Source organism: Stegostoma tigrinum, unplaced genomic scaffold (assembly GCF_030684315.1).
Source record: "Stegostoma tigrinum isolate sSteTig4 unplaced genomic scaffold, sSteTig4.hap1 scaffold_133, whole genome shotgun sequence".
NCBI classification, from domain to species: Eukaryota; Metazoa; Chordata; class Chondrichthyes; order Orectolobiformes; family Stegostomatidae; genus Stegostoma; species Stegostoma tigrinum.
Window position 1 is genome coordinate 180,730 of NW_026728080.1, and position 18,621 is coordinate 199,350.

Here is an 18,621-nt window from a genome sequence, read left to right on the forward strand (position 1 = left end):
ATGGGGTGACCAGAACTGTACACAGTATTCCAAGTGAGACCGCACTAGCTTTTTGGACAGATGCAGCATGACATCACGGCTCTGGAACTCAATCCCTCGACCAATAAAACCTAATACACCGTAAGCCGCCTTAACAGCATGATCAAACTGGGTGGCAATTTTCAGGGATCTACGTACATGAACACCAAGATCCCTCTGCACAGCAACACTACCAAGAATCTTTCCATTGACCCAATATTCTGCCTTCCTATTATTCCTCCCAAAGTGAATCACCTCACATTTATCCACATTGTACTCCATTTGCCACCTTTCAGCCCAATTCTGCAGTTCATCCAAGTTTCCATGCAACCTGCAACATTCTTCCACATTGTCCACCACTCCACCGACTTTGGTGTCATCTGCAAACTTAGTAACCCATCTACCAATGCCTCCGTCCAAGTCATTTGTGAAAATGACAAACAGCAGTGGTCCCAAAACAGATCCTTGAGACACACCACTAGTAATCAGACTCCAGGCTGAATATTTTCCATCAACCACGACTGGTTGCCTTCTTACTGAAAGCCAGTTTCTAATCCAACCCGCTAAATCTCCCTCAATCCCATGTCTCCATGTTTTCTCCAGTAGCCTACCATGTAGAACCTTATCAAAGGCTTTACTGAAGTCCATGTCCACCACGTCAACTGCCCGACCCTCATCCACATGCTTCGTCAGCTTCTAAAATGACTCAGTGAGGTTTGTGAGACATGACTTGCCCTTGAAAAATCCATGTTGACTATCTCCAATCAAATTGGTGCTTGCTCGATGATTATAATACCTATCTCTTATAACCCTTTCCAAAACATTTCCGACAACAGATGTAATGCTCAATGGTTTATAATTACCTGGGTCATCTCTACTGCCCTTCTTGAACAAAGGCACAACATTTGCAACCCTCCATTCCTCTGGTACTAAACCTGTAGACAATGAGGACTCAAAGATGAAGGCCAAAGGCTCCACCACCACCTCCGTAGCCTCCCAGAGAATATCAAAGTTTCGAAGGAACTGATGCGTTGTATCCGGAGGTTGGTGGGGTGGTACGTGAGGACGAGGAAGACTTTGTTTTGGTTGTTGTTGTGGGGTGGGGTGAGACGGATTTGTTGCAGGAAATGCTGGAGACACGGTCGAGGGCGTTATCAACCACTGAGCGGGGGAAGTTGTGGTCCTTGAAAAATGAGGACATCTGAGATATACGAGAGTAGAATACCTCATCCTGGGAGCAGATGCAGAGTCAAAGGAATGCGGAAAGTGGATGAATTGTTGCGGGAATTTGGTGGGAGTTGGTGGACTTGAAATGGATATTTGTTTCTTGGTGGTTGGAAATAGAGAGGTCCAGGAAGGAGAGAGAGGTATCAGAGATTGTCCAGGTGAACTTAAAGTTCGGGAGGAAGGTGTTGCTGAAGTGGATGTTAGAGCCCCTTGTGGGAGCACGAGGCAGTGCCGATACAGTCATCAATGTAACGGAGGAAGACGTGGGGTTGAGGGCCAGTGTAGGTACGGAAGAGGGAGCGTTCCATGTAACCTACAAAGCGGCAGGCATAGCTTGGGCCCAGGTGGGTACACTGCTTTGTCTGTAGGAAGTGGGAGGAATTGAAAGAGAAATTGTTGAGGGTTGTTCAAGAACCACAACATCCCCCTCCTCAATAGTCAAAAACGCCCTCAACCGTGTCACCCGCATTTCCCACAACTCATCCCTCATACCCGCTCCCCATAATAACTACCAAAACAGTGCCCTCCTCACCCTCACCTACCACCACACCAACCTCCGGATTCCATGCATCGTCCGCCGACACTTCTGCCATCTGCAATCCGACCCCACACCAAAGACATTTTTCCCTCCACACTTAGGTGACTCCCTTATCCGCTCCACACTCGCCTCCAGCACCCCCTACACCCAGCACTTTTCCCTATATATCCACAAATATTGTCATCATAATGTTTAAAATTCACTTGTCCCAATACCTCCCCCCTCACCCCCATCCCAGACCCCAGGAAGAATTTCCACATCAAACAGATGTTTACCTGCACATCTGCTAATGTGGTATACTGTATCCGCTGATCCCTTTGTGGCCCCCTCTACATCGGGAAAACCAAATGGAGGTTTGGGGACTGCTTTGCAAATCACCTATGCTCAATGCACTAAAGAACTGCACCTCCCAGTCGTGAACTGTTTTGACTCTCCCAATCCTCAGATAGGATGTCCATCCTGGGCCTCCTGCAGTGCCACAACGATGCCACCTGAAGGTTGCAGGAGCAGCACCTCGTATAGCGCTTGGGAACCCTGCGTCTCCGTGGAATCAATGTCGACTTCACAAGCTTTGAAATCTCCCCTCCCCCTCCCACATCCCAAAACCAGCCCACCCTGCCACCTCAAGCCCCACCCCCATCTCCTACTTCCTAACCTCTTCCCGCCCCGGAGACCTGTTCGTCCTCCCCGGACTGACCTCTCCCCTCCCTACCTCCCCACCTACACTCACCTCTGCTGGCTCCATCCCCACCTCTTTAACTTGCCTGTCTCCTCTCCACCTATCTTCTCCTCTATCTATCTTCGATCCGCCTCCCTCCTCTCCCTATTTATTTCAGAACCCTCTCCCCTCCCCCTTTTCTGATGAAAGGTCTCGGTCCAACATGTCAGCCTTTGTGCACCTAAGATGCTGCTTGGCCTGCTGTGTTCATCCAGCTGCACACTTTGTTGTGTCTATATCTCTTAAGAACCTCATTAAGTGAGTTCTAGAGAGAACTATGCAGGGTAGACTTTGGGTTTATCATTCTAACTTGCCAGCCCTGAAAGATGAAAGATAATAAAATGTGAGGCTGGATGAACACAGCAGGCCAAGCAGCATCTCAGGAGCACAAAAGCTGACGTTTCGGGCCTAGACCCTTCATCAGAGAGGGGGATGGGGGGAGGGAACTGGAATAAATAGGGAGAGAGGGGGAGGCGGACCGAAGATGGAGAGCAAAGAAGATAGGTGGAGAGGGTGTAGGTGGGGAGGTAGGGAGGGGATAGGTCAGTCCAGGGAAGACGGACAGGTCAAGGAGGTGGGATGAGGTTAGTAGGTAGCTGGGGGTGCGGCTGGGGGTGGGAGGAAGGGATGGGTGAGAGGAAGAACCGGTTAGGGAGGCAGAGACAGGTTGGACTGGTTTTGGGATGCAGTGGGTGGGGGGGAAGAGCTGGGCTGGTTGTGTGGTGCAGTGGGGGGAGGGGATGAACTGGGCTGGTTTAGGGATGCAGTGGGGGAAGGGGAGATTTTGAAACTGGTGAAGTCCACATTGATACCATATGGCTGCAGGGTTCCCAGGCGGAATATGAGTTGCTGTTCCTGCAACCTTCGGGTGGCATCATTGTGGCAGTGCAGGAGGCCCATGATGGACATGTCATCAAGAGAATGGGAGGGGGAGTGGAAATGGTTTGCGACTGGGAGGTGCAGTTGCAGTTCCGACACTTCCGCCATTTACAATCCGACCCCACCACCCAAGACATTTTTCCATCCCCACCCCTGTCTGCTTTCCGGAGAGACCACTCTCTCCGTGACTCCCTTGTTCGCTCCACACTGCCCTCCAACCCCACCACACCCGGCACCTTCCCCTGCAACCGCAGGAAATGCTACACTTGTCCCCACACCTCCTCCCTCACCCCCATCCCAGGCCCCAAGATGACATTCCACATTAAGCAGAGGTTCACCTGCACATCTGCCAATGTGGTATACTGCATCCACTGCACCCGGTGCGGCTTTCTCTACATTGGGGAAACCAAGCGGAGGCTTGGGGACCGCTTTGCAGAACACCTCCGCTCAGTTCGCAACATACAACTGCACCTCCCAGTCGCAAACCATTTCCACTCCCCCTCCCATTCTCTTGATGACATGTCCATCATGGGCCTCCTGCACTGCCACAATGATGCCACCCGAAGGTTGCAGGAACAGCAACTCATATTCCGCCTGGGAACCCTGCAGCCATATGGTATCAATGTGGACTTCACCAGTTTCAAAATCTCCCCTTCCCCCACTGCATCCCTAAACCAGCCCAGTTCATCCCCTCCCCCCACTGCACCACACAACCAGCCCAGCTCTTCCCCCCCACCCACTGCATCCCAAAACCAGTCCAACCTGTCTCTGCCTCCCTAACCTGTTCTTCCTCTCACCCATCCCTTCCTCCCACGCCAAGCCGCACCCCCATCTACCTACTAACCTCATCCCACCTCCTTGACCTGTCCGTCTTCCCTGGACTGAACTATCCCCTCCCTACCTCCCCACCTATACTCTCTCCACCTATCTTCTTTACTCTCCATCTTCGGTCCGCCTCCCCCTCTCTCCCTATTTATTCCAGTTCCCTCTCCCCATCCCCCTCTCTGATGATGGGTCTAGGCCCGAAACGTCAGCTTTTGTGCTCCTGAGATGCTGCTTGGCCTGCTGTGTTCATCCAGCCTCACATTTTATTATCTTGGAACCCTCCAGCATCTGCAGTTCCCATTATCTCTGAGAATTCAGATTTGTTTTGTCAAAAATTGTGCTGTGCCACACATGATATTTGCTAAATCTGTCCGGTCCCAGCAGTTCAACTTGTTCAGTTTTGAGATAACTTTTGTAAGGACCCCACAGTTGAGCGACCTTGCGTTGATAGCGCACTACACACTTCTTGCATTGAAACAAATGCACCTCAGACCACCTGTCCGTCTGCATTCATCATCTGCTCTGTGTCTACTCTTCCTCTTAGTCACACTGACTTCGTTATCTAGTTCCTTACAGGCTGCAGTTATTATCTTGTTACTGCCCACTAACCTGTGCATTTGGCTCCCATCCCCCTGCCACATTAGTTTAAATCCTCCCCAACAGCGTTAGCAAAAGCAGCCCCGAGGACATTGGCTCCCGGTGTAGACGGTCCAATTTGTAAGAGTCCCACCTCCCCCAGAACCGGTCCCAATGTCCCAAAAATCTGAACCCCTCCCTCCTGCACCATCTCTCAAGCCACTCACTTGTCCTGCCTATTTCTTCATTTCTACTCTGACTAGCATGTGGCACTGGTAGCAATCCTGAGATTACTACCTCCTGAGGTCCTACCTTTTAACTTGGCTCCTAACTCCCTAAATTCTGCATGTAGAACCTCATTGTGTGTTTTTTTTAACCCATGTCATTGATGCCTATATGCACCATTACAGCTGGTTGTTCACCCTCCCCCTTTGGAATGTCCTGCAGTCGATCTGACACATCTCTGACCGGTGGACCTGGGAGGCAACATAGCATGTTTTTGACCATAGAACCGCCTATCTCCTCCCCTTACAATAGAATCCCCTGTGGCTATAGCCCTTCCACTCTTTTTCCTGTCCTTCCTGTTTTGGAGGGAGATGACCACAGGGAACACCACTGCCTTCCTGCTTTTTTTTCTGCCTTTTGGTCACCCATTCCCTTTCTCCCTCAGCTATCCTCATTAGCGATATGACCAATTTGCTGAATGTGCTATCGTGGATGCTCCAAAGTGAGTCCATCCACAGCTCCAGAGCCATCATGTGGTCTAACGAGAGCTGCAGCTGGACACACTTCCTGCCCGTGAAGGAGTCACGGACATCAGCCACGTCCTTGAGCTCCCACATTGAGCAAGAGCAGCATAACACAGGTCTGGGATCTCCTGCCATTTTTAGTCTTCAGCTCTACTTAGTGCTGCTATAATATCAAATATTAGATTAACGAAATGAATAAAATTGTACCATGTACACAGATCCTTGAAAGTTGCCAACCAGGTTAAGAGGGCTGTTAAGAAGGCATACAGTGTTTTAGCTTTTAATAATAGAGGGATCGAGTTCCGGAACCAAGAGGTTATGGTGAAGCGGTACAAAGCTCTGGTGCGGCTGCACTTGGAGAATTGTGTACAGTTCTGGTCACTGCATTATCAGAAGGACGTGGAAGCTTTGGAAAGGGTGCAGAGGAGATTTACTAGGATGTTGCCTGGTATGGAGGGAAGACCTTAGGAAAGGCTGAGGGACTTGAGGCTGTTTTCATTAGATAGAAGAAGGCTGAGAGGTGACTTAATTGAAGCATATAAAATAATCAGAGGGTTAGATAGGGTGGTGATGGCAAGCACGATGGGGCATAGTTTTAAATTGAGGGGTGAAAGATACAGACCAGATGTCAGAGGTAGTTCCTCTACTCAGAGAGTAGTAAGGGAATGGAACGCTTTGTCTGCAACGGTAGTAGATTTGCCAACTTCAGGTACATTGAAGTCGTCATTGGATAAGCATATGGACGTACATGGAATAGTGTTGGTTAGATGGGCTTGAGATCGGTATGATAGGTCGACACAACATCGAGGGCCAAAGGGCCTGTACTGTGCTGTAATGTTCTCTGTTCTGTGTTCTATTTATTGTTGAATAGCAGCAGGAGGTGAGGAGGCAGAGACTGCATCCCTGAGGTCACGGAGGGAAGGAAAAGAGGCTGTTACTTAGAGATTGAGAAGCAGGAGAGGGCACAACCCAAAGGTTTGGGAGTGGAGAGAGGCTGCAAGTTAGAGGTCAAGGTGAGGAGAGGCACCAGTTGATGTAGTACATTAAATGTAATACAGAAAATTGTGAAGTGGTTAAGTTCGGTCGGAAAAACAGTACATAAAATGGAAGGAACCATTCTGAATGGGTGCAGAAACCTTCCATGCTGAGGGAACTTTGTGAAAATGTTGGAGACAGAGCAGGACCAAATTACAATAATGATTGCAGTGATGTGATATCTCATGAAAATTGATTAGAGGAATTGGGACAGCTTTCCTCGAAGATGCTAAGACTTAGAAGAGATTATGTTGAATCTTGCAAAATCATTTGAGGTCTGGTCAGAGCAGACGACGGGAAGACTTTCCTACCTTGTGACAGAATTGAGAATTGGATGCAGAGGTTTGCAGTGATTGACAAAAGAAGTAACTGCCCTGTAAGAAATAGCTTTATCACAGTCTATAGAATGCATTACCTGGAGGAGGCAGTTTCAGCAAAAGATGCAAGAGAGCATTAGTTGATTAATGAAAGAAAAATAATGTGCAGGGTAAGGAAAAGGCACAAATTTGTGATATGTATTTGGAGAGCTAGTTCAAACATGATGGACCAAATGGCTTCCTTTTACCGTGATTTGGACTGAAAATTTGTTTAAAGTAAAGTGTAATTGACTCTGGGGCACGGCGGAAAAGGGTAAGGTAAACAGGACGTGAGTGATCGGAGACTTGATCGTTCGAGGGACAGATAGATGAGTTTGTAGCCACAATCAGGAATCCAAACACAGAACTTGCATGAAAGAACAAAGAAGAGGAATAGATTCAGTTGCCCCCAGTGAAGACTGTGACCACACCTTCACCCGCTGTGGGAGAATCTGCCTGATATGAACGAAGCAACCACCAACAGGTCCGCAACCAATGAGCACAACTTTCCTCGAGTGTTCATCCAGTGAGAAGCACCAAGAGGAAGGCAGCCTTTTTCCTACATTTTGTAAGCTTGACCATTTTGGAAGAGAGCCCCCCCTTCTCTGACATTCTGTTCTATAAAGATCAAATGTATTCATTCCTGATGTTGCATGAGGCCAGAGAACTTCTACAATTCTACCACACTGTTGCTTCCAAACCTGTTTCTTTACTTAGCATCTCCTCAATGTTTCATATTCTCAATCTGCCCTCTGCCTGTCTTTGTTCAGAACGTTGTTCAGAAAAGTAATTCCTTTCATCCCTTTAACTTCCAAATTATGTTTGTTCCTCATGGAAACTGGTATTCTGCTTCACTTTATCTATTGCCTCGAAAATTCTGGACTAATGTGTAATTGACAGTGAGTTTCAGTGCTATTTATAATAGGATTAACTGAACTTAACCACTTCAGGGCATAATTTAATATTGCCTTGCACATCTCCAAAAAATTTTAAGAGCCTGCTGTTTGTACTTTTATGTTGGTTTTCATGGCTATTTAGTTTCTGCTCATACATTAATGAGTGCCCTAACTGCTTGCTGAGTCTTCGAGTTTGCCTTAATGACAGGAATCCTGAAAGCAATATCCTCTGTTTTGCACCATCTCATCATATTGATGAACTGCATTCTGTATCCAATTCTATCCATTCATCTGTTGATAATTTCACACTACATTGATCAAGTCCTTCCATTTCATTATAACATGTTCCATTCTTGCAAGGGATGTGGCTATCACCGGTGAAGGTATCATTTGTTGTCCTTCACTAATTGCTGTTGAACTGAGTGGATGGCTGGGAGGGTGGTTCAGAGCTACCTACATTGCTGTGGCTCTGCAGCCACATGTAGATCAGATGGGGTAAGGATGATCAAATTCTCCCCAAAAAGACATGAGTGGATCAGATGGATTTTTACCAACAATTGTTGATAGTTTCATGATAGCGTTACTGGAAATAACTTTTAGTTCTGGGTATTTTTTTAATGAATTGTAAATTTGACCAGCTACAGTGTTTGAACATGAACCTACATTCTCCAGAGCATCAGCCTGGGTCTCTGGATTTTTAGTTCACTGTATTTGCCACTTGCCCACTGTCTCTCAGCCATTATTACAGTTTATTTCTTTGCTATTTTTTTCTCTTTCCCTGGAGAACTTCCCTTCTGCTGTCTGAGCTGAAAATGTGTATTGTTGCCTTTACAGCTTCACATGTTAGAATTGCTGCTCGTCAGATTTACCTTTTCCAGGAAGATTCTGGCAAGGTTACTTCTAAATAGGTTTATGCCACCATGGCAGATGAAAACCTCCAATACTATGGGAATGTTGTGAATATGTTGGATGCAGAGCAGAAGCAATTTACAATAATTCCAGGGATGTGATATCCCATGATGAAAATTGACTAGGGGAGTTGAGACAGTTTTCCTTGACTTTCCTAGCATTTGTTTCCTCCCAAACATTTTTCAGTTTCTTCAAAATAAAAAAATACATAATTAAACTACTAAACTTATAAAAGTAAGCGATGAGTGCAACTGGATAAAAGTAAAAGCAAAATGCAGATGAGCCTCTGAATTATTTGTGAGGAGCAAGTGCAAAGATGTAGCAGCTGTGATTGGATTGGGCCAATAGCGTTGACCTTGATAGTTGAGCTGACAGTTTTGATGTTGATTTTGTAATCAAAATTCCTTTGTGATTACTTTTGAACTAACTGACAGCATGTGGAGGAAGAAGGGGTGATTCTGTGTTTTTTCTGGTAGGATAGGGCTGTTAAAAATCGCTATTCTCAAAGCTGTGTCCCTCAGCACTCTGGGCCATATACCAGGACATTTTCTGCTAATAGTGACAGGCTCATTGTTGCATTCACTTTTTAACCTCTTTTTCATACATTTCTGGAGGCTAACACAGATATGCCTGAAAGAGGTGGCTGTTTGCTGACAGGGGTGCAGTCAGCCCCTCGGTCTGTCTTTTTAGGAGGTCTGTCCCTGTTTGAAATTTCTGTGATTCTTTACAGCATTACGTGGGCTTCTTGTAGGATCTTTTCAGTGAGTTCACATTTACAGTTTATACTTTCTGTAGCAGTCCTGTTTTTCTTTCAAAAGTGAGTAATTTTGAAATGCGAAGTGAAAAGAGGCCTGTTTGTATTTTGAAGCTCTGATCCACTGTCATAACACTGGTTTTGTTTTAAACATTCATTGAAAGTTTTATAATTCTGATCAGGTCAGGTATGAGTTGGTTGTGACATATATCTAACTAGAAGTTTGATATTTGACTATCGAAAATGTAAATTATTTTTATTCCTGTAATTGTATAAAGGGAATTAATTTCCAATGTTTAGGTACAAGGTATTGAGGAGTTAAGGGGACATTAGGAGAGAGTAAATATGTTATATCGTCTGTCATAGTGAGATTTGAAGCCAAGTCCCAAGGACATTAGCTTGTGGGTCTGGATTAATAGTCCGATGATATCACTACTCCACCCCCACCTGTAGAATTTTGTGTCTCTTGTTTGTCCACGATAGTTGTCCACCCTTAAAAATAAAATGATTTGACAACTGGAAGAGAAAATTATCTTTGCAGTATTGTATTCTCAGCTGATTCCTTTGAAGGATTCTTTCTGATATGTTTTGACAGCCTTTCTAATAACAAACGGTATTGGAGTTAATAAAACTGCCAAGGAATGAATGGGTCTTTATGCTATATTTATGGTCGAGTGGTCAAGCCACTACCAAACTGCTAGAATTTTAATCTGGGCCAGCCTAGAGCAGCTAATCATTTTTGATGAAAATTACACGCATAACCCCTGTAGGACAGAAGCAAAACAAACATAAAGCCTAAAGTGACTCTTTATAATGTTCCCTTCAGGGCTATTAAAACTATCCTGTACTTCTAATGAGGAAATATAATTTTTAAAATTAATTTATTTTCATACAAGTCATTCTGTATCCTCAGCACATAATGAGCTTGGCTTATGACAGTCAGCCAACCAACCGCCAACTTAGACGCTCTTAATCATCATTGTGGCCCCCTTTTTGAACTTGACCAGTGACACACAACTAAGATTAACAGCATGTACCTCTGCATCCTTTGCTTTGATTAGTAATGACATTGAGCTTACCAGCTTGGAGATTCTGAGTCTCTGCTCATTATCAAGGAGCTTAGTTAGGTGCCGCTGAGTCAATTTTTGCATCACTATATTTATGTTATTTCAGCTTCTTGATGGTGTCGACGTCAGTAACTCTTGGAAGCCAATATTATCAGTACTTTTTCTAAATGGGCCTTGTGTTGCTGGCTAGGTGACTGTTTATTGCTCATGCCAAATTGCTTAGAAGGCAGTTAAGCGTAAACTATGATGCATGGCCTAGACTGAAGGGTTTGTTCTGTACCATATGATTCTGTGATTTTATGAATGCGAAGACTGGAATCACATGTATCCTAGGCCAGGTTTCCTTCTGTGTCGGGCATTAGTGAACCAAATGGCAATTGAGAATGGTTTAATGGACACGTTCTGGCTAACTTTTTTATTGCTGACTTCCATTGAATTCAGGCTTCGGAAAGAATGCCAAGAGTAGGTACGTCAGCATCGCAGCATTCCCTCAACATTGCCATCATTTTGTGCTCAAGTCCTGGTTTGGAGCTTCAACCTAAAATTTCTAACTGGGTAGAGGGTGGAAAGAAGAGGATGACTGTGTCAGTGGAACAAAAATGACAGACACGGAGTTTTTTTTTTCCTTAAATCATTCATGGAGTGTGTCCATTGTCCAATTCTAATTGCCTTTGAGAAGGTGAGAATAAGTCACTGCAGTCCATGTGATGTGGGTATATCCCAATATGAATAGTATAGTATTTATGATTATTTGGAAAAGCACAGTTTGATTCGAAATAGCATGGCTTTCAGAGGGGTAGGTCAGGCCTCACAAGCCTTATTGAATTCTTTGAGGATGTGACAAAATACATCGATGAAGGTAGACCATGGATGTGGTGTCTATGGATTTTAGCAAGACATTTGATAAGCTTCAACATGGTAGGCTCAATCAGAAAGTGAGGAGGCATGAGATTCAGGGAAATTTGCCTGTCTGGATACATAGCTGGCTGCCCAATAGAAGACAGGTTGGTAGTAGATGGAAAGTATTCAGCTTGGAGCTCGGTGACTCGTGGTGTTCCGCAGGGATCTGTTCTGGGACGCCTGCTGATTGTGATCTTTTATAAACGATTTGGAAGAGGAAGTGGGAGGGTGGGTTACTAAGTTTGCCAATGACACAAAGGTTGTTGGAGTTGTGGATAGTGTGGAGGGCTGTTGCAGGTTGCAACAGGATGCAGAGCTGGGCAAAGAACTGGCAGATGGAATTCAAACCAGAAAAGTGTGAACTGATTTATTTTGTAAGTTCAACTTCAATGTAGATTACAGGGTTAATGGAAGTATGGAGAAACTAGAGGGATCTTGGGGTCCATATCCAAAGCTCCCACCAAGTTGCTACCCAAGTTGAGAGGGTTTTTAAGAAGGCATATGGTGTGTTGGCTTTCATTGACAGGAGAATTGATTTTAAGAGCCATTAGGTTATGCTGCAGCTCTCTGAAACTCTGGTTACTCCACACTTGTATTTTTATGTTCAGCTTTTGTCGCCTCATTATAGGAGAGATGTGGAAGCTTTAGAGAGGGTGTAGAGGAGATTTAGCAAGATGCTCAAAATTATCGGAAGTCTGTCGAGAAGCTGGGCATGTCATGCTTCCGCACTGTTTGCGAGTTTGCAGCATTCATATGATGAATGTACTTGTTCAGAACTGAGGAAAGGTCACTGAAATGGTAACTCTGATTTTCCTTCACAGATGCTGCCAGGCCTGCTGAGCTTTTCCAGCAACTTCTGCTTTTATTTCTGATTTACAGCATCCGCTGTCCTCTTGGGTTTTCACTCAGAATTTTTAATTTGTCGCAGTGGAAGGGATCAAAAATTTTGTTTTTAAGAGGGACCTGAAATAATTCCGCAGAGCTGGTATCCTGTCACCAAGTCACCTTTTATTGACAAACTGAGAGTCCTTGACACTCAACCGACTCTTTCAGAGTGACAGGATGTCCGACACTCCAGTTCTTATCAATCAGCCAGGGCTTCCTGACTGGACCAGATTAAGCCCCATTCAGGAAACTCACTCTGTGCTGTCCATCTGGCTGACCTCATTACATTCAATATATTCCTCCCCTTCTGAGTTCAAGGACACAGGCTGGTTCTTTTTCTTTTGTGGTTTCTGGATGTTCTCGCGTCGGGTCAGGTTCTTCTAATCCTGTCTCGGATACGGGCAGAGTGTAATGTGCAGTAGCCTGCCTCTTGCACCGAGAGTATTTCGCAAGAAATCAGTTTTATTCTGCAAGCGGAAAAGGCGTCGAGGCAGTGACCATCTCAGATTCCGAGAATCTTGACGGAGAAGTCGAACACACATGTTCCCAAACTATTGGAAAGGCTGTCGAGGAGCTGGGCACGTTGTGCCCCTGCACTGTTTGCGAGTTTGCAGCATTCGTATGGTCTTGGTGACATTCTCGTTCAGGGCTGTTGCATCTACTTGATCTTTATATGTCATTCGACCTGACCTCACATTGACCATGCCCGTTACTCATGCAGGTACATTCCTCTGGTTCCTACACCAAACATTATCCCCTGAAATAAACTCTCTCACTCAGCAGTCTCATGTCTGGCACTGGCTTTCCTGATGCCGTATCAACCTAGTTTGGTTAGCATGTAAAACAATACTTTTCACTGTGTCTGTCTACATGTGACGGTAATATGTCAAATCAAATCTCATTTATTACCTTCCCATGTATACAAAGGTGCATGCAGTGTGATATGTTAACCTTTGGAGTTTCACCAATAGCATTAATTCTCATTTCTGTTGCCTTTGAGCTTTTTTAATCAGCTTGCATTCCAATTGATATTTCACAGATTGTAGAGTTGTGGGTTATTTGTGTTGTGGACTCTTGCACATTGAAACTATGAATTTTGACTCTTTACTTTCATAACACGCTACTAATTATTTGCAACTAATCACAAATTCCTTTTAGTTTGTTGTTTGATTACGAAATATACATGGTGAAAGGATTTAGCGGAACTTTGTATGAAACCTGAACAGTAAATGAAGCTGTACAAAGCTTGATTTAGTCAAGACAAGAACTTTGGAACTTTGTATCCATGTTGTATGCAACAATGTACTTTATAAAGTAGGCCAGCAATATTCTGCTAAAGGTTTACTGCCTTTCTTTTAAGATTTGTTGGTGTTTGATACTGATTGCCTATTTGATATTAGTTGGAATGCTCTTTCACTAAAAGCTGTCCAGAATATTTTGATGCACTCCTGTGAACAATAAAGAAAGGCTTTGTGAAAAACTTAAAGACAGTGCATCCCTTCCACTCGTTTTAACAGGTTCAGCTAGGATCCAGCTGTGCTTAGTTTCAATTTGGCTTTGGATCCAATCTAATAATACTGTAAAGGAATATAAGAACCAAGGGCAGGAGAAGACTGTGCAGCCCACTGTGCCTGCTTCCTCATTCACTACAATCGTGGCTCATCTTGGGCTTCAAATTTGCTTTCCTGCTTGCTCCCTGAGTCCCTCGATTCCCTGAGAGAATGAAGGTAAATTTTGTTCTTAAGTACATTCAGTGAAAACACTTGATATATATTTGATTTTATCATTATGAGCCTGTTTTGAGCAGCATTTTCTTGGGACGTAAATTTTTTTTTGATTTGTCACAATCTATATTGGAAGAGCCTACTAGAGATTGAACCCCACTATTCCATAAATAATTGTAAATATGACGAGTGTAACCTCAAGGATTGTTAATGTCTGACTGTTACCGTTATTGAGGATAAAAGAAATTTTCTCCAGGCTTCATCAATTAATAGGGGAAAAAGTACATTTATTATTTTAAATGTATTCTTTAACAAGTGACAAAGTGGATTATTAATGATGAACATGTAAACTTAAACCATTCTACATTCAGGTGCAGACATGCATACACTTGTCACCAATAAGGTGGCAGGATAGTCAAGATGAACAGTTATTCTGCAGTATCGTGGGTGGGAGATATCAGTAAAAAGAACAAACCCTGCAGAACAAGACTCTCAGCCAAAAGCCGGGTAAATGAGGTGACTTTCTCACAGTTCCTCTGCTTTTTGACAATGGTGTCGTGTCACCGATCACCACATTGATCCTCAATTTGACAGTTGATCAATTGAACCTATGTCTGGGCTTGGATCAGAAAAAGGCCTGATTCCACACTGTAGGCATTCTAACACAAGTTTGATTTGTGTATGCTGAAAAGATTTTGGGCCAGAAAGTCCTCAGCAAAGACATTTTGGTTGAGAGTTATGTGCTGTGTTGAATTAATGTAGCGACTGCCACCCACTGTTGTAGAGTATAGCTGAAAAACAGATGAGTATGGAGGAACTGTTGGGTACATCTCCAGCAAGGTAACAGCCTTTCAGGAAAATTGCGCAAGTAACTAGTAAAATTTGAGTGAGATTTTTTGGTAAATTATTCTTTAACTGAAGTGCGGAAAAATGTGAGCTCAGCGATTTTTTTTTTTTGGTGATCAACTTCGACTCCATTATCCTGCATCACAATCAAATTCTAATATTTCTGAACTGAAGAATCATAGAATTTTACAGTATAGAAGGTGGCCATTTGGCCCACTCTGTCTGTACTGGCTCCTGAAAGAGCTACCCAGCTGTGTCTCTGTAGGCCTCTAAATTTAGCACTTTCAAATATATATCTCAGGAAGGGTCACCGGACCTTAGATGTTAATTCCAATTTCTCTTCACAGATGCTGTCAGGCCTGTTGATCTTTTCCAGCAACTTCTGTTTTTGTCAAGTAAAGAGATTTAGATTCTCCCTTACTGGAGATTGTCATTGCCTGACACTTTTTTGTAATGCATAATTCGTACCACTTGTCAGCCCTAGCCTAAACTTTGCCCAGGCCTTGCTGCATATGGACATGGACTGCAGTAATCAGTGCCTATACCCACTTCTGACTTTGTGAAGGAGTTACGTTCATTGATAAAGCAGCTGAAGCTGGTCAGACTGAGGAACTTTGCAGCGATGACCTGGTACTGAGCTGATGGATCTCCGGCAACCACAACCAATCCTGCCTTTTGCTGTCTATATCTCCAACTAGTCGGCCATTTCCCACCTGATTCCCAATTGACTTCAGTTTTCGGAAGGCTTTTTGATGTCAAGGTGAGTTACTTTTCTGTCACCTTTGGAAAACTATTCTTTTGTCTCTGTTTGGACCGAGATTGTATTAAAGTTAGAAGCTACGTTGGCCCTGATGGAACCCAAAATGAGCAACAGCGAGCCGGTTATTGTCCAGTTTCGGGTCCAGTTCTGAGGAACAGTCACTGGACCCGAAATGTTAGCTCTGATTAATTTCAGTCACACACAGTTAGAGAAACTACGCTATTCCAATCATAACATTAATTTATATAACCAAGCGCAACCTTGACTCGTACAATGAGTTAAAATTCTAGACTCGACCTCCAGTTACCCAGGTCATTCAGTACTTATCTCAGTCTTTTGATTGTGAACACTTTGTGGAGCTGTTTTATTAATTGTGTGGTGCTGTCATATGAACGGGAGCTGCCAGAGTTCGGCTTATAATTAGCTCTATGCAGTTGATTTCAGTCAAGTTTTCATTATGTTCAAGGAGATACAGTGAGTTGACTGACTTTTATTAAGAGCTGTGCAATGTTTACAGCCGTGTGTGTTTCTGCTGAAAGCAATATCTTTTGATGAATTGTATTGCGTGTGTCAAAAATGTGAAAAGATTTAGTTCAGCACACAGTGTGATTCTGAGTTGAGTGGCTTAAAAAACTATTTACAGATTTGTGACCAACATGCTTAGTGAATTCTTTGTCCAGGGAAAGCTTTATGAATCTCAGTATTCGTAACATAATCTCAACTATGTAATTTATACCCATATTCCTGGGTTATGCTCTATCTTTCATTCAAATTACTTTATAATCCATTACATGGATAATTCAAGATAACAAAGTGTGAAGCTGGATGAGCACAGCAGGCCAAGCAGCATCTCAGGAGCACAAAAGCTGACGTTTCGGGCCCAGACCCTTCATCAGAGAGGGGGATGGGGAGAGGGTTCTGAAATAAATAGGGAGAGAAGGGGAGGCGGATCGAAGATGGAGAGAAAAGATGATAGGTGGAGAGGAGAGTATAGGTGGGGAGGTAGTAGGTGGGTAGGTCAGTCCAGAGAAGACGGAGAGGTCGAGAAGGCGGGATGAGGTAGTAGGTCGGAAATGGAGGTGCTGCTTGACCTGGGAGGAAGGGATAGGTGAGAGGAAGAACGGGTTAGGGAAGCGGAGACAAGTTGGGCTGGTTTTGGGATGCACTGTGGAGAGGGGAAGAACTGGGCTGGTTTTGGGATGCATTGGGAGAAGGGGAGATTTTGAAGCTTGTGAAGTCCACATTGATACCATTGGGCTGCAGGGTTCCCAAGCAGAATATGAGTTGCTGTTCTTGCAACCTTCAGGTGGCATCATTGTGGCACTGCAGGAGGCCCATGATGGACATGTCATCTAAAGAATGGGAGGGGGAGTGGAAATGGTTTGCAACTGGGAGGTGCAGTTGTTTATTGCGAACCGAGCAGAGGTGTTCTGCAAAGCGGTCCCGAAGCTTCCGGTTGGTTCCCCAATGTAGAGGAAGCCACACTGGGTACAATGGATACAGTATACCACATCGGCAGATGTGCAGGTGAACCTCTGCTTAATATGGAAGGTCATCTTGGGGCCTGGGATGCGGGTGAGGGAGGAGATATGGGGGCAAGTGTAGCTCTTCCTGCGGTTGCAGAGGAAGGTGCCGGGTGTGGTGGGGTTGGAGGGGAGTGTGGAGCGAACAAGGGAGTCACGGAGAGAGTGGTCTCTCCAGAAGGCAGACAAGGGTGGGGATGGAAAAATGGCTTGGGTGGTGGGGTTGGATTGTAGATGGCGGAAGTGTCGGAGGATGATGCGTTGTATCCGGAGGTTGGTGGGGTGGTGTGTGAGAACGAGGGGGATCCTCTTGTGGCGGTTGTGGTGGGGGCGTGGTGTGAGGGATGTGTTGCGGAAAACGCAGGCGACGCGGTCAAGGGCGTTCTCGACCACTGCGGGGGGAACGTTGCGGTCCTTGGGGAACGTGCACATCTGGGGTATGCGGGAGTGGAATGCCTCATCCTGGGAGCAGATGCGGCGGAGGCGGAGGAATTGGGAATAGGGGATGGAATTTTTGCAGGAGGGTGGGTGGGAGGAGGTGTATTCTAGGTAGCTGTGGGAGTCGGTGGGCTTGAAATGGACATCAGTTTCTAGCTGGTTACCTGAGATGGAGACTGAGAGGTCCAGGAAGGTGAGGGATGTGTTGGAGATGGCCCAGGTGAACTTGAGGTTGGGGTGGAAGGTGTTGGTGAAGTGGATGAACTGTTCGAGCTGCCCTGAGGAGCAAGTGGCGGTGCCGACACAGTCATCAATGTAACAGAGGAAGAGGTGGGGTTTGGGGTCTGTGTAGGTGCGGACGAGGGACTGTTCCATGTCACCTACAAAGAGGCAGCCATAGCTTGGGCCCAGGCAGGTACCCATGGCCACCTCCTTTGTCTGTAGGAAGTGGGAGGAATCGAAAGAGAAGTTGTTGAGGGTGAGGACAAGTTTGGCTAGGCGGATGAGGCTGTCGGTGGAGGGGGACTGGTCGGGCCTGCGGGACAGGAAGAAGCGGAGGGCTTTGAGGCCATCTGCATGCGGAATACAGGTGTATAGGGACTGGACGTCCATGGTGAAAATGAGGTGTTGGGGGCCAGGGGATTGGAAGTCCTGGAGGAGGTGGAGGGCGTGGGTGGTGTCATAGACGTAGGTGGGGAGTTCCTGGACCAAGGGGGAGAAAATGGAGTCCAGATAGGTGTAGATGAGTTTGGTGGGGCAACAACGGGCTGAGACAATGGGTCGACCCAGGCAGGCAGGCTTGTGGATTTTGGGCAGGGCAGGCAGGTTTTTAACACAGCACAGGAGATTTGTTGAAACAGTATCTAATGGTAATTAGATTAAATCCTTTTCTTTATTCACTGCTCACTTCGGGAGTCATTCTGAGCTATTTCCCAGAAATGGCCATGTTAGGCAATCGAATTTGAATTTCTCAGCCAATATCTTTAACCAAAGTTATT

General features: G+C 45.2%; 1 protein-coding gene and 1 long non-coding RNA gene across 2 annotated transcripts in view; both read left to right on the forward strand.

Moving 5' to 3' along the window:
- Positions 1–18,621, forward strand: part of LOC132207719 (utrophin-like) — a 77,078-nt gene that overhangs the window by 16,932 nt on the left and 41,525 nt on the right. The gene's annotated exons all lie outside the window — the stretch shown is intronic.
- The window catches only part of LOC132207722 (uncharacterized), a 35,002-nt gene continuing 31,598 nt past the window's right edge, over positions 15,218–18,621 (forward strand). The window contains exon 1 of the long non-coding RNA XR_009443750.1: positions 15,218–15,662. This is a non-coding gene — a long non-coding RNA (uncharacterized LOC132207722). The remainder of the gene's footprint in view (positions 15,663–18,621) is intronic.